This window comes from Lutra lutra, chromosome 15 (assembly GCF_902655055.1).
Source record: "Lutra lutra chromosome 15, mLutLut1.2, whole genome shotgun sequence".
Taxonomy (NCBI): domain Eukaryota; kingdom Metazoa; phylum Chordata; class Mammalia; order Carnivora; family Mustelidae; genus Lutra; species Lutra lutra.
The window spans coordinates 32,904,050-32,920,882 of record NC_062292.1 but is presented as its reverse complement, the minus strand read 5'-3'; the positions used below and the strand labels follow the sequence as shown (position 1 = coordinate 32,920,882).

At 42.6% G+C, this 16,833-nt stretch overlaps 1 protein-coding gene and 1 pseudogene across 1 annotated transcript in view; both read right to left on the bottom strand.

The window, feature by feature from the left end:
- Positions 1–16,833, bottom strand: part of KCNH1 (potassium voltage-gated channel subfamily H member 1) — a 376,496-nt gene that overhangs the window by 118,390 nt on the left and 241,273 nt on the right.
- On the bottom strand, positions 9,352–10,080 carry LOC125086228 (acidic leucine-rich nuclear phosphoprotein 32 family member B-like; annotated as a pseudogene).

Sequence of the window (16,833 nt, the reverse complement as noted above, 5' to 3'; positions counted from 1 at the left end):
AAACCATGTTGATACCTCTGACATCTTTCTTTTCCCCTTTTATGCCAAATACAGAAAAAGACTAAAAAAGCATGGGCTGAATGAATACACTGAGGGAATAAGTACTGATTCAAGAAACAAGTCAGGTAAAAACATAATAATTTTGAAAAGAGAATCCTTAGATATGGAGGTAGGCTTTCAGTTGTATCCGTAAAGGATTCTCTTGGTCCCGTCATTGGTTTCCTCCGGTTTTTTGGGACATAGCTGACATACAACATTGCATTAGTTTAAGGTGTATAACACAATGATTTGATATATGTATATATTGAGAAATGATTATGTATGTTTAGTTATATAGTTAATAGTTTAGTCACATAATTAATTGGATTATTTCTTTGATGGTTTCTTTCCCTTCATTTTTTTCCCCCCAGGTCTCCTGTGAATCAGGTGCTGGACTCCTAGATTAATCTAATTTTCTTATTTTTCTCTCCAGTTTCTTCCTATCACTTTATGGAAGATTTCTTCATTTTATCTTCTATTCCGCCCCCACCCCTTTTAAGAGAGAGAGCACGCACGTGACAGGGAAGGGGGAGAGGGAGAGAGAGGATCTTAAGCAAGTTCCCTGCTCAGCACAAGCCCAAGCCCAGTGCAGGGCTTGATCTCACAACCTGAGATCGTGACCTGAGCTGAAATCAAGATTCAGACACTCAACCAACTGAGCCACTCAGGTGCCCCATCTTCTATTCCTTTTATTTAATTTCCATTCGATATCATACTTTTCATTTCTCTCAGGTTCATTAAATGTTGCTTTTTTAAAAAATTAACATATAATGTATTATTTGCCCCAGAGGTACAGGCCTGTGAATCATCAGGCTTACACATTTCATAGGACTGAATGTTGTTTTTTAATAGCATTCTGTTCTGTTTCATTGACATTAATACCTTTTGTCTTCTGAGAATGTCAATAATAGATATATTTTTAAGTTTCCTTACCCCTGCTTGGTCTTTATTTCCTCATTTATTTGTGTTTGCCTGCTTTTCAGATTAGAAATATACGGTAATCCTTAGATGCCTGCTCATATTTAACAGTGGGACCCTTGTGAGTATGAGTGGGGGTTGTCAACTATGAGAATTCACTGTAGGGTGACCAGCCTGAAGTTCGTGTTGAAGAAACTACGGATTTGTAGTAGGATTGTCAACTTTAGGATTGTCCTTTTGGACTTTCTAAGTTCCTAGAGAAGTCCTCAATCTCTTGGGGGTCTAGATGCTTCTCTCTCTCTCTCTCTCTCTCTTTTTTTTTTTTTAAGATTTTATTTGTCAGAGAGAGAGGGAGAGAGAGCGAGCACAGGCGGACAGAATGGCAGGCAGAGGCAGAGGGAGAAGCAGGCTCCCTGCCAAGCAAGGAGCCCGATGTGGGACTCGATCCCAGGACACTGGGATCATGACCTGAGCCGAAGGCAGCTGCTTAACCAACTGAGCCACCCAGGCGTCCCTCTCTCTTTTTTTTTTTTTAAAGAATTCTGGTTCTGTGTCCTAAAGAAATATTGTAGAAATTCTTAATTTGGATCTATTTATTAGAAAGAGTTTCAGTTTTCTTCGGCTGCCAGTGTGTTATCCTTCTTTACCATAAAATCTGGAATAAGATTTCTGTTCATATATGATCCTCTTAGACTTTTTTATATTTGGAAAACTAAAATCTTTCTTTGGGGGAAAATTCTTGATTATTCTGTCATAACAGATCATGTATTAACTTGTAGATTTGGTGGTTTGATCCTGTTTAGTCACTTGCTTATGTTTCCAGAAGGATTTCTTGAATTGGTGAAAAGAAAGATGGTTGGGGGGGATATTTTAGTTCTTGATGTACCTTGTTTTAAAACTAGAAATCTGTCCTGTGGCATGCAAAAGAAAGCAAATTATTTTTAAAAGAAAAAAATGTTTTTGTTGTTTTGTTTTATTTTTTTTTTAGAGAGAAAGAGAGAGAGCGAGAGCATGAGCAAATGGGGAGGAAGGGTGGAAAGGAGGGTAGGAGAAGAGGAAAGAAAATCTTGGGCTCCACGCCTAGTACGGAGCCTGATGAGGGGCTCGATCTCATGACCCTGGGATCATGACCTGAGCCAAAATCAAGGGTCAGACTCTTAACTGACTGAGCCATCTAGGATCAGGGCAGGGCCGACATGCTTCTTAAACAAACTTTCAACTAGTCCTATTCTTAGCACCCCCTTCATCCTCACTTCTAGTGGCACTATTGCCATAATGCTTGAGTCTTTGGGGAAGTTCTGCTGTCAATCAAATTACTGTTTAGATCTCCCCTCCATCATCTTAGGGTTCAGCTTTCTTTGGTCTGCCAAGTCAATCACTGCTTTCTAGCTTTCCACTTTATATTCCTCACCTCTCCTGCTCTTTGTCCTAATGCATTAATACTCTAAAAGGACCTTTCTTTTGTTGTTGCTTTAGTGGGGTTTTGGGAAGGATCAGATGCAAATGTGTGTGTTCTGATAGCCATGTTTACTGACAACCATACAGATGGTTTACAAAGGCAATTAGGAATTGCTGGCTCTGGCCCAAGGTGACCCCCCACAAACCTGAAAAAAGTAGTTTCCAAATCTTCAAAGCCAAGAGCTCAGAGCAATGTAGGTAGTAATCATAAAAAATAGCACAACCTAAAGGTGGGTACCATCACTGCTTGGCAGAAAAGAAAAATGAAGTCCAACATCAGAGAAACAGCACGCAGAGGCCAGAAGCCAGGGTCTCTCCGACTCCAAGGCCATCCTCCACTAAATCACCGACTCCTAAGTTTCAGTGTGTGTCAGAATCACCTGGAGGGCATTTGATACAGTTCTGGGCCCTTGACCCCAGAGTTCCTAATTCAGTAGGTCTTGGGTGGGCCCTAAAGAAAGGATATCTCTGACAAGTTCCCAGGTTATACTGTTACTGCTGGGAACCTTGAGAAGCATAGTACTATGATTTTCTAGCCTCTTTCATAATTTATGTTTTATTTCAGGCTATGTTGTCAAACTCTATGGACGTAAATGTTGGTTTTGAGTTGTTCTTCATGGTCAAGGTCCATTATATATTCACCAATTTCTTTTTTCAGACTAGTTTAGAAAGATCAAAAGGAGCGTTGCTTTTCTATAAAAAGCTCATTTCCAGGATACAGACTATACTATTCCCCCACCTTTCTCCACTCGCTCCTTCCTTCTCTCCTCCCTGTTCCCCTCTTCAACTCTATTCCCACCCGGGCTATCCTGCCACCCCCAGACCTCGTAGATGCCAACAGGAAAAAACAAGGAAGCAGAAGCCCTTTCCAACCCCTGCTTTTGAACCAGATAGTGCCTCAAATTCAATATCTATTAAGATTATGGCTTGTTGCTGCTTATTTTAATGAGACTTAATTTCTTCATTTTTTTGAAGAGAAAAAGAAAAAAGACTCTTGTTATATGAATTTCCCCTACAGTAAAATCTCCAGCCTTATGATCCTTAATTCCCCATTAGCCGCCATCTGATTAGGATGAACTACTCATTAAGTCATGTGGCTGCACTGGTGGGTTGGGGGTAAAAGTCATTAACACACACAACATTGGCACTGAGAGCTCAAAGCAGTCCAGAGACATCCTTTCACTTCCAAGACATTAATGAGCTACAGCAAGTAGAATCTGAAAAACCAGAGAAGGAGTTCAGAAATTGAATCTTCTGCTTTCTAGGTCAAGCACAGCCCAGCAAATCCTGAGAGGTGAACCCAATGACTCTGCACCCCCAGTATTATCTGATAAGGACAGGAAGATGTGGGTCTTCTGAGTTATACCCTCCTGGGTTCAAGTTCTGGCTCAGCCACTTAGAGCTGTGTGGCCAGAGGCAAATTACTTTGCTGATTTTCCCTCCATTTCTGTCAGTCTGACAAAAGAAATATCACCTGCTCACTTCCCTGTGTTGTTGGGGGAATGAGAAAAAAGTACCCAGAGTACTCAGTTGGAACAAAGAAATCTTCAAAGTTATCGTCTCTTTCAGTTATTGTCCTGGAGTCAAATGTCAGAACACACACATGGGAGGGCATTTCACTAAGACAGCAACCTGGAACACTAGCCAGAACGGGAACTATTATCTTTTAGTTGCACAGACAGACACAAAAGTTATCATAATAGGAAAATACTGGAGTCCAGAGAGAGGTCTTAAACCAAGCTCATCCTGCAAAAACTGAGGCCTGCAGAGGAATCTCTAAAATCCATAACTGCTGAGAACTTTGACACATCAGCTGAAATACTGACCACATGGTGATTCTGGATGAAGCTACTCATAGATTAGGAAGGACTAAAGAATTAGTGGATGCATACAGGAAGGCAGAGAGGGTAGGGAGGAAGGCCTGGGAACCAGACTTAAATCCTGGTTCTATGTCATCTGGCCCACAAGACAGCAGCATATCTCATTTTGTTCATGTAGTATTTTTGGTCTTCGCTGCTGTAACTGCTCGTGCTTATCCTAATGTGATCACAATGAGCGGACGTGAAAAAAGGTTTATATTGGTATAGTAACCGACAACCAACTTTTAAAATCGTATTTCCTGTGTCTTGAAATCCATGGCTATGGATCTATCTCCTTTTGGGGGAAGAAATGAGTAGTAACAAGGGGAAGATAAAAAAGTGATTACTGGGTTACTACCGCAGATCAACACAGAGTAGGAGAACTCTGTACTTCGGAGACAAAAAGTTGCAGTTTGGGAACCTGGTTTCACTACCAATCCCAGGACAATTCTTTTTCCTCTTTAAATATCTTCATACAGAATATAGAGTTAATAATTACCTTATAGTTCACCTTTTAGTAAGTGGGATAATGTAGATAAAATGCTTATCACACATAGTACCTGGTACATGATAAAATGCTCAGGAAATATAACAATAATTAACAGCAGTGTGTTTAAGGACCATCTCTGGAGTCATCATTTCCTGGAAACATTTGCTTACTAACTTAATCATCTGATGTCTCAATTCAACCAACATTAACTGGATACTCAGGCATGTCATGCTCTATGCTGGGAAGCAACATGGTGCGGTGAAAATAACTTGGTCTCTGAGAAGAAAGAACCCTATTGGCCCTGCCACTGTCGCGGGGGGGGGGGAGGCAGTGGGCAAGAATTTCTGTCCCCTTCAAGGGTCCTTTCTAGCCAATCAAATTGACATGAAACAGATTAACAGGAAAAAATCAAATTCGATAGCATACATACAGGGAATCCACCCAGACATGGCAATTCCAAAGACAGTCAGGTAAAATGAGGTCCATAGGTCATCTTGGACTAACAAGATGGGGGTAGCGGTCTGGGACTTCAGAGGAAAGGAGAGCATTTCACAGGGCAGTAAGAAGAGCAGATATTTGGTAATTAAATGTTTGCCCTCATATAGATGGGGCACTCAGATAAAATTTATTTCTGCTAATAACCCTTATTCTGAGAAAGACCCCCAACTTAGATTCTTCTATGTAGTTAAGGGAAGGGCAAGAGTTTCTCTTGACCCCACAGAGTGTTGACTGTCGTCAGCTCGAAATAATCTTCATGCCAAAGTGGCTCAGCTTGGGACATCTTGCCCTTGGCCCTACAAATTCAAGTCATAAGAGCCCAGTTTCCTCATTTATGAGAGAAAGAGCAAAATCTTCATCTCTTGGGATTTCTGTGAAGATTCAATGAATTAATATGACGAATGCCAGCCACAGTGCTGGCATGGGATAGATCCAAAATAAATCTTAGTTTTCTCTCTTGACCCACCCAGTGTTAACATCCCTCCATTCAACACCCTGAGACTCAGTTCCCCTCCCCTCTTGGCTTTGAGTGGGTACCTCCTACAGTGATATGTAGGCTTGTGCTTTTCTATAAATAGAAGATTTTCTGGAATGCAGGAACTATGGGGGTCAATTTAACAACTTCTTCCTCAGCATTCAGCAGGTGCTCAGAAGGTGCTCTTGGCTAACTATTGAAAAGACTGTCCCAACGAGGTGAGTTCCCTCAGGTTCAACTGTACAAGGTTTACAATGTGGGTGGGCTTTTTCCACACCTCACAACCATTTCTCTGACACCGGCTGGTGTCCTACAATTCAACTCCATTCTGAGACCATCTGCCAAAGGCAGCATCAGATTCCACAGGTTAAAAGCTCAGTCCCACAAGAATGCCCCCAGTTAAAGATGCCTTTTGCAAGTCCAGATGGCTACTTGTACTTCTGATAATGGTTCCCATGAACCCCTCCTTGGGTTCAGTTACTTTGCTAGAGTGGCTCATAGAACTCAGGAAACATATTTATTCACTAGATTCCTGGGTGCTTACAAAGCATATTAAAGGATAGGAGTCAATAACCAGATGAAGAGACACACAGGGCAAGGCCCTAAACAAAGGAGTGTCTGTCCTCCTGCAGTCTGGGGCCTGGCATGGCACTTGGAAGCATTCTGGTTCACCAACCTGGAAGCTCTCCAAATCCTTTCCTTTTGGGTTCTTATGGAGACTTTGTAACATAGGCACAGCTGATTTAATCACTGGCCATTGGTGAATGAAGTCCATCTTCATCCCCTCTTCCCTCCCAGAAGGTTGGAGGTGGGGGAGGAGAAACAGGGGCAGAAGGGCAGGTAAAAGTTCCAACCCTCTAATCATGTGATTGGCTCTTCTGGCATCCAGCCCAGATCCTTAGGTGCTTCCAAAAGTCACCTCATTCATACAAGAGACGTATTTATTGCTGTCGGCACAGGAAATTCCAAGAGTTTTAGGAACTCTGTGCCAGAAACATGGAGGAAATATATATTTACAATATATATTTACTATTACAAATCATAACATCACACAAAGGCTTCACAATGTGGTCTCAAACCAGGAACATCAGTTGGTTGGGCAGTTAGTTTGTAGACATACAAATTCTCAGGCCCCCTCCAAATCTACTGGATCCAAATCTCTGGGGGGTGAGACCCAGGAATTTGTATCTCTTCAAGCTCTCCAGGGGATTTTGAGGCATCTTCAAGTTTGAGAAACACTGTTTTATACCACATGGATCCCCACTATTTCCTTAATAAGTTGTAAGTGTAATGCTCCATTCCAAGGGAGGAGGATGGTCAAAGGGGGAAGAAATACTGGGCCATACTGAGGAGGCAGGATGAGGCCAAGAAGGCAGCGAAACTTACCCCACCAGATAGAAAAATGACAGAGAAACCAGGAGAGAATGAGGGAGTGATCCTACAGGTCAGTGGTACCCTGATGCAGGGGACACTGATAGGAATGACTCTACTCCACTCCGAATGTCCTAATAGCATGGTGTCCTCATTCCTCCCCAAGCTGGAACAGCTATTCCCCTGAGCACAGAAAGTGCCCCCGAAATCAAGGAATATAAAACACCCATACACTGCCTACTTTATAACAAGAAAAGCCTGAAAACTCTCACTTAATATCTTGCTAAGAATAGCTAAAATTCCTATACCACGCTGAAACTCTGCTGTGTTGGTGAATGTCATTTAACAAGCAAAATTCTTACAGGGGAGACAGAAGGTTATTTTCAGCCATTTCTCATCTGTCGAATAAAACAACAGCTCCCACGCCACGCTACCCCATTATCCATGCAGTCTGTGCCACCTCATTTCAACCAGTGTTTTAATAGCACCACAGATAAAAGCACAGCTATTTCCACAGGCAATTACCTCTGCAAATGAATCAAGAAGGTCAGACACAGGTTGGAAAGGTCTCCAAATAATCTGCTACTTTCACTTATTTTGTGCTTGCTGTGTTCCTGATTGCAAGGAGACAAACACTTAGTTACAGTTATACCTGGCTGAAAAGGTAGACTGGCTTGCGGCTTTCCCAACCCAGGTCTTGCTTGATGTCATAATGAGAGCCCTAAGTTTATATTTTGCCAATATGAGTCATCAAAGAGAATCTAATTAACAAATCCATTTAAAATACATAGTTTTTTCTAAAGACATTTAAACAGGTATGTTAACCTTAACTGGGCTCATTTTCTGATAGTAGTTATAATTCCTGAAGTTATAAACTCAGAGAAAGCTCAAAATTTGGTTTTTCTTCAACATCTCAAAACAACTACAAAAAAAAAAAAGAATTTTTTTTCAAAAGGCACTAGTATCACCATGGTGAATTAAATTGGAACAGTGCAATGACTGCACAAAATCTTTTAAAGAAATACCTCTTCCAGTAATAGTTAATAGAAAGAAATTAAAATCACTTTCTCCCCTGTTGACCACTCTGATCTAGACACTTGACCATCTCGTGATTTTCCTCCGTGAATGACCCGCAGTCTTCCTTTTTCAAAGGCAGCTCTGGAATTACATGGTTGCTAAGTGACACTGTAGGTCAGAGTGCCTCTCTCTACATTGACTCCAAAGTTCCTACCCTGAAGGATCGTGCCCCACCAGGCTTTCTACTAAACAGGTTGCCAAGGACTAAAGAGAATTGGTAACTCTCACACTGGACAGAGCTTTCCTTCTTTCATGAGTTTGTGGTTCTCATCGTGACTCTGCTATCTAATAGCTGTAAGCCGAGTGACTTCACCTCTTTGTGCCCAGGAGGCCCAAATACTTGTTTAAAAAGGGAATAAGAACAGTAATAATCACAACTGGAATGTATACAGCTTTTAGGGTGTACAAATCACTGTCCCAATCATTTTGCATACATGATTTATCTTCACGGTAGATACTATTATTATCTTCCTTCTACTAATGCATCTGAGTCAAGAATGTTTAAGTGATGTGTGCCAGCTACTGCTCCCATGTCTCAAATACACTGACTTGTCTAAATCTCTTAACAGCCCTGGGAGGAAGGAGCTGTCAGGAGCCTTATTTGTAGATAGGACACAGAGAGGTTAAGTAACTTGGCTAAGGTCACAGAGTTAGTAAATATGGCGCTGAATTCAAACCCATCCCATGCCTTGAACATTTATACCAGGGTTTCTCAGCCTCAGCCCCATTGATATTTTGGGCCAACTCATTCCTTGCTGTGGGAAACTATTTTTTTATGCTAAGATTTTATTTACAAGCCTTCTTTGTTGTACAGAAAATAAGAATGCTGTTATAGTCTTGATGTAACTAGCAGCCACTGATGGCTGACTCACTGACCATGATGACCCCTGCTCAGCAAGTCTTACAGGAGAACCTAACAGGACGTGCAGTTTTGTTGGGGTGATATCCTCACGCTGATGGTGGATTTTGAAGACAGACCAAATGGAGGAAGGCAGAAATGTCACAGGAACTGTTCTTTGGCTCTTTGGGTGGGAGAGGTCCTGTGGTTGGTATTACTGATACCCTTTATTACTATTATTACCTGTATAACTATTATTATTTAAACTGCTACCCGTGAGCAGTCCAGCCAATATGGAGCAGTTCTTTTTTTGCAGGTTATTTTGGTCTTAATTATCTTCTCCTTCATTATCAATTTTTCTTTTCTCTTTTACCTTCCCACTTTCTTATTTTTCTTCCTCTTCTTCCTCCTCATCCCCTTATCTTCATCACCTTCTCCATCATGTCCAAATTCTTCTTCCTCCCCACTGACTTCACCTTCGTTGCCCTCCCCCCCCATTTACACCTTCTTCTTCCTTTTCATCTTCATGGTTATCAAACTCCTCCTCCTCCTCTCCGTCCTCATCCTCCGCATGTTCTCCTTCGCAGGGCTCTTCTTCGTGCTCACCATTCATCTGGGCATCTGAACCAGGGGCTTCTTAATTCTCTCGGTCCTAGCCAGGGGAAGAAGCTTCTCCCTCGTCATTCAGACTAGTAACCCCACAGTTAAACAGGTTCGGGGTTTTCAGACATTCCCACTTTTTCAAAGGTTCCAAGGTGCTGATATTTTGCAGTAGAATGCGCTGACGTTCGGATGGGTGAGATTTGAAAGGTTTTCTCCTAACATGTCCAGACCTCCAAAGATGCTACTGTCACTGAGCTCAAGCTTTTTCAATTTAGGTAGCTGGGGGTGATGTGAAACTGAAATCAAGCTGCATTTATGAAACTGAGCAACTCTAAGTTCACAAATTCAGTGTTGAGCCCACAATGTCCCCATTATTTGATCTGCAGTTGTCCGGGACAAGTTTTCCAACAGCTTAGGGTGTCAGACGCCTCGGCTCCAGGTTCCCTCTCCACATCCATGGTTCCTCCCTCTTCCCCACTCTTCAAACTTCACTTTCTGCTGAAGGGCGGAGGGGTGACAGGCATCTGGACCTGCGCGGGGAGGGCCCTCGGACGGTCCCCAGCGGCAGGCAACGGAGCGGAGCCCCTGAGCCAAGTGACTCCAGGGAGCAGAGGGAATCCGCAAAGGGAAGGGGGCTGCAGCGCTGCGCTGGTCTCACTACCGCCGCCTCCGGCCGCGGACCGCATTGCGCTGGGATGTCTGGGGTAGCTCTGCTGGACTTGGCTGGCTGCTGCCTTCCCTTGAATAAAACCTGCCCAATGAGGAAGTAGGACAAGAAAAAGGACTGCATGGGATCTAAAATCCCTCTGATCTCCAAGAAAGTACTATGATTATGCATTATGATTATGAAATTAGATAGAAAAATTGAGGTGGATGATCATATACCAGGTCTATTCATGATGACAAAAACTTGGCCCTTCTCATCTTCCCAGAGACACAAAAACAATTTTCAGCCTAATGGTGATGTCCATAATTGACTTTAAGGACTTCTCATAAACCCAGATAACTGTCTCCTGCAAAGATTTTGATCAGGTAGGATAACTTTCCTGCCATAACCCACACCATGAGTCTCTCTCTGCTGCTTTCCTTCTACTAAATTGGACACATCACAGCAGTGAGAGCTCTGGAATCACACTGACGGAAGGGCTAAATAGTAACTCTGCTACTTACTTGCTGTGTGACTTTGGGCAAAGCACTTGATCCCTCTGAGCTCCATTTTCCCCATCTGTACAAATAGGGGAAAATACCATCCTTGGTGAGGATTAAACATGATGACATAGATGAAGTGCTCCACAAGTACGTGCTCAGTACATGTCAGTTGTTGCAGTTATTTTTATTCAAGATGCAACTCAAAACAACACATAACTCTTCTAAAAGCCTCCCAGAACCATCACATCTAACTACCCCCACTTCTGCTCCTCACTGTGACTCCTGTGTGAATTTCACACAATCCTCAGATGGGTCCTGCCTGCCTGGAACCATCATGACCATGTGTCTCAATCAGGGGGTGTATTAGAATCATCGAAATAGCTTTTTTAAAAAAATTATATTCTCCTCGGTTTACTTAGACTTCGGGGTGATGTGGGGTGAGAAGAGGGTGAGCAAGTAGATTTTTTTAAATTCCCCATGATTCTTATAGGCACCATTATCTCATCCCCATCTGTGAGGCTCCAAATTATCCGCAAGTAACCACTGGATGCCTTGTTTTAAAAAAGTCTGGTTATGTTCAACTATTCTAAAAATGTTTAAGGAAAAAAATATGATGCCTTTAGGAAACAGATTATAAAAGAAAAAGTTTAGCCAAGAAGAACTTAATGCTAACTGGGTACTTATAATTTATAAAAAAATAAAAGAGGGGGTGTAGTTAATTGAAGAAACTAGTAACTTTTGAACTTTTTGCTAGTTAAGAAGAAATAATCATAGGCTAGGTACAGATTTTAAAGAGATCAGGAAAAAATTGCAGCCTTGACTTTTTTTCTCTTTTCTCACTTGAAAGAAGAAAGATTAAGAAATAGTATGTAGAGAAAAAGATAATTTTAGTCCTTGAAATTAGCAAGGTCAATATTTTTCATGAAGAGAGATGCCTAAGGGGGCCTGGCCAAATGTCAGGAGGAGGAAACAGAGCCTTTACCAGGATTTTGAACAGCCAAGACTTGAGTGTCTGCCATGACACTTTGGACAAGCCAAAGGCCCTGGGCTTCCTGCCCTGAATCACTAGGGCTACAAGATAGTCAAGGTTACCCTGAGGAGAGAGAGAAAAATAAAAAGTAAGCTAAGCAGAGGTGGATGCATTGAGTTTAGGGAGGAGAAAAACAAATATTCAACTTGTATCGATAACATATATACATATCTTGATAAATTAGTCCAAAAAATAGCAATCAGAAATTATTGGATTCTACTCTTCTGTTGACAGTATTGTTGTTAACAGAAAAGGCCCAAGTGATCAATTCCTGCAGATTTCTGATTCAGTTTCACCACACTATTACCACTGAACAGTAGAGTTCATGGTAGCTATCAGGGACTGTAAGAACAGTGCTCATAAAAAAACATAATCAGACTTGAGATAAGCAGAAAAAAACATCCCCAGAGAATTCTCCTGGAGGGGCAACACTGAGGATAGAAGGAAGTATGTGGGAAGGTGTCCCAGACAATATAAATAACATCTCCAAAGGTGCAGAAGGCAGGGATGAGGACGATGTGGTCTAGGGGAAAGGTGACATTATTTATCTGTGATATTAAGTACATGGACATAAAGTCTGCATTTAACTGATGCCATTTGGGGAACTGAGCAAAGAAAGCCCTCCTGCATGAGAAGATGCCAGAACTTAGTCTTGAATTATTCTGGTAAATGAGGGAATGAGAGTAAATGGAAAAATCTGGGCAAAGGTAATGGTATGGCCAAGCCTGAATGGATGAGAGAACAAGTGTTGTCTGAGGAACTGCAAGTCTCTCAGCATAGCTAGCTGTTTCCTATAATTCAAGGTTAGTGGTGGGATAACCCTACGAGAGGAAGTTGGCATGTGACAAGACCCATATCATGAAAGGCATCCTTAGGTTTTATTCTATAGGCAGTGGAGCTCCTTATTTTCTCCACCCCTCAGGCCAGCACAGACATAGCAACTTCAATTATCCAAGATGCAGAATTTGCTCTGCTCACAGGTTCCAGGAGAAGGGTCAGAGCAGCCCACCAACTGGGTTGCTCATTCTGAGAGCTGGCTTAAGGCCAAGGGAGACACCAATCATCTCAACATTTATGAGTGATCCACTGGTACTACCATACCTTTCAAACTGCTAATTTGGTCTGCCAAGATGGGGCACCATATTGATACTACATTAGTTCTGATATGAAATATTGGCTAGCAAAAGTCCTCAAATTGCCATAGCTTCTGTAGCTTTTGAAATAGTTTCCAACTTAATTCAGCACAGAGGGAGGGGTTTCAGAAAGATGTTTGCACTGAGTGAGGTCTACAGTCTACACATGTAAATGGAAGACCAGAAATAGACTCTCATCCAGTATATACACAGGGTCAGAGATGCTGAGTCTGTGACAGCCCTCTATTGCCCTTCTAAAGCTTAAATTTCAGCTCCACTCCGAGAGGCTTTTCTGAGCCAACCAAGCCTCTGGATGCTTCCCCAAACCTAAAAGGAGGGAGGTAGAGCCCCAGAGAAGTGCCAGGCTTGGTTGGCCCTGGAAAGGTCACTGTGACATTGCCATCAACAGAAGGAGGAAAAAGGAAGTTCTGAGGGGCCAACAGTTATAAAAAGAGCAGATAAATAGCCTCTACTCTGCCCTGAGAGGCATGATTGAAACCTGAGATGCTCCCCAGTGGGGCTCTCTGGGGTTCTCTGGGGGAGAAAACAGGACAACCTCTGAGGGGAAGGAGTATTTTACCTCTGACATTTAGAAGTGCCAGCTCATGCTGTTAACAGAAATGGTCCACCTTTCAGTGGATATTTTAATATCAACTAATATCACCTACATTCTCCACTAACAATACATTAATAGCATGGACCACTCCCTCCCTGTTCTTGCACTCGCATCGGTCCTGCTCCTCCCTGGTCTCTAGTGACAGCAGAGAGGCTGGAGTGTCAGAATGATAAAAGCGAGCTCCATTTGGCACATGCTTGTTTAAGCAGCAGTGGTCTATGCTCTGCTTGCTGAGGAACTGCTGGTCACATGCCCTCTTTGGAACCAAAAAGAGTTCAGCTCTTAATGCAGAAATGAATGGGTTTTCAGATAATCACCTCAGTCTAATGGCCAAACTTGATCTCTTTATTGATTCATTTATTCCACAAACATCTACTGAGCATGTCCCTTGTGTTAGGCATGGTGCTAGTGTTGAGGTACAATGTCTGATGAGACCAACGTCTATATGCATGGACAAATGAGATATGGTATGGTCAGGTGCAATCTAGATGTGGGGGCAGGGATGGGCAGGCTGTGCAGCATGCCCAGAGAATACTTTTGAAGGACAAACAGAGTTGGGGGTGTGGCAATGGAGTGGGAAAGGAAGACTCCCAAGCCAAAGCAACTGACCCAGCCCTGGGGCATGGGGTATGGGGGCGGGCAGTGAGAGAGGAGGTTGGACAGGTGTGCAGGGGCTGAGCTTGAAGCCCTATGTCAGGCTAAGACACTTGGATTTGGACGAACAAGACTTGCTCACCAAAACCCTAGCATGTGCTCTGAACCAGTGGACATTTTCAGAGCTTCATTAAATATAATGAGGGTACGGGCATTGCCCTTTGCTGAAGAATTTACATGTACTTGGTTATTTCCATCATTGAAGTCTTAGTGCTTTGGTTAAATCCTCGCGGAGTCATGAAGTCACTGCAGATAAATTGGCCAGTCTGTGGAGAACATGGACTGAATGCCTGATTTCCTAACTACCAGCTCTCCTTCGCTTTTTCTTCTCAATCCTACCATGCAGGCTCAACATTTCGGTATCATTTCTGTACATCCTTTCTCGTTTTAGTTATCCCCTTGTCCATTTTCCCCCTTCCATTCCTTCTGCTGTTTCTGGTATGCAGAGCAATCCCTTCTCAGAGGACCCGAGCCCTCGTCCTCTCTCTAGTCCCTCCCAAGCCACCTCAAATCTTGCTTTGACACAGCGGCAGCCAAGTTTTGAAGACATTCTTTGGATGGCAGCATTCCTGGCTCCAAATTTCAGAGGTTCCCACCTGAACTCAGCAACTGGCCCACCCTCCTAAGGAACATGCTCAGGCCTGTGGCTCCAGCATGCCTATGCACACTTGTCTTCCACTACTCATGCTTGCACAGCTATGCCTTGGACCCCCGTTCTTTGCATGCACCCCAGATTTGGGACTGGTTCCACCAACATGCAACCCATGCCGTCCCGTGACCTCTGCCCTTGGAAGGTCCCACGCCTGGGTGAATCCTCTGCTGCCCTGTCTCAAAATTCTTATTGGTTTGTGAACAAAGGGTCTAGCATTTGCCTTTCACACTGGGTGCCACAAATACGTTGTCAATGTTGCCTGCTTCACAGCCCCATCTTTATTCATGGTCTTCTGCCCACAGTAAGGACCTTAACTGCCCACTTCTGCCTGAACCCAACCCCTCTGTCAAGGCCCAGTTCAAATGCCATCGAGTCTTCGTCAGCCCACGCCTAAAGCAGACTCTCCTCTGGGCTCCGCCCACCCAGCACTTCCCTTTTACTTCTGTTTTAACATATGTCACACATAACTCATGATGTAGCTGTCTGCAAATGTGCCTCCTCGCCCTCACCACAGGGAAGGCAAGCTTCCCCAAGGATGGGGGTGGCAGGTATATTCTTTCCCATCTGTTGCTCCTCAGTGCCCGGCACAGAGTAAACTCTCAATGCATTATTAATGAAATGAATTTTCCTCTCCAGATCAGTGATTTCTTGGACACCGGGGCCTCTTCTTTCTGTGAGCGGCTCCCAGCCCCACCTGGTTCTGTGGGTGTTACCCATAGTAACGTTTGGCCCTCTCAGGAACGATGGTAATGGGAGAATGGGCACCAGGCAGTCACTTACTTGAGGAGAACGAAATGATTCTGTAACTAGTCATACCCATGAAGAGCAGTCTGAGTGAAAAGGAGGGGAAAAGACAAAAAAATAAAAACAAAAACAAAAACCAACCCAACTTTGAAAGTTCATAGGCCACAAAATTTTCCACAAAAGGGACTCGATCCCTGGTTGTGCATAAAACTGTTCCTGAAGTGACTAGTATGCCCAAGTGGCTTCCTGAGGTTGAAGACTTCCACCAAAAGAGCAGCCAATGGAACACAGCTTAAATGTGTTCCCCTAAGGACCATGTCACATCAAGAAAAGGCCCAAATATGACATGCACTCTCTCCACATTTTTCTTACAACACATCTTAATCCAGATTTGTCTTTTTCTTGTTTAAAAGCCTTCCGACACTCTCCTTACTGGAGAACAGAGTCCAAACACCTCAGTAAAAAATAGCTAACATTTATTGAGTGCTTTCTTTATGCCAAGTACTAACTCAAGAATTTTACAGAGTTTATTTCATTGAATCATAGCAGAGCTAGATAACAGGCACACTTCAATCCCTATTTTAAATATCTGAGCTCTTCTGGTGCGTGACGAGTTACAGAATGAGTTCATTAAGCTATGAAGATCTTCCCAAAGTCAATACTTTCCATCAAAGAATACCAAAAAACCGTCTTCATTAATATCCCTGTCAGTTGCATCATACAGTCTTTAATATTGGAAACTGTCACACTTGCGATGGCCGTTACTGGTTTGCCATAATTCTATTTTTTGCTGGAAAGTTTGAATTTCCTAATTGGCAGCAAATACTGTCAGTCATTTTCCTTGACGTGATGGGCTCACCCCACTGATTTTCATGAAAATGTCTGCCAAATACCCAAGTCTGGAAAGCCATGCTTTGTGTGTCATTTTTTCTTTCGAGTAAAAATGGTGGTGAAACCAGTGAGAAAGGAGACCCTATTGCAGCTTGGAATCCAACTGCACAAATACTTGTTGTTGGAACAACCATATTTCAATATGCAGAGGTGTTTTACATATGCTTCCTGTTCTGTCACACAGAATATTAAAGTATATATATATATATGTATATATATATATATATGTATGTATATATATATAATATATATATATATATATTAAATTTACCAAATTTAACTATTCTTATCACTTCATCAGGGGCATTTTTCAGTAAAACTGGATTTTTTTTTTTTTT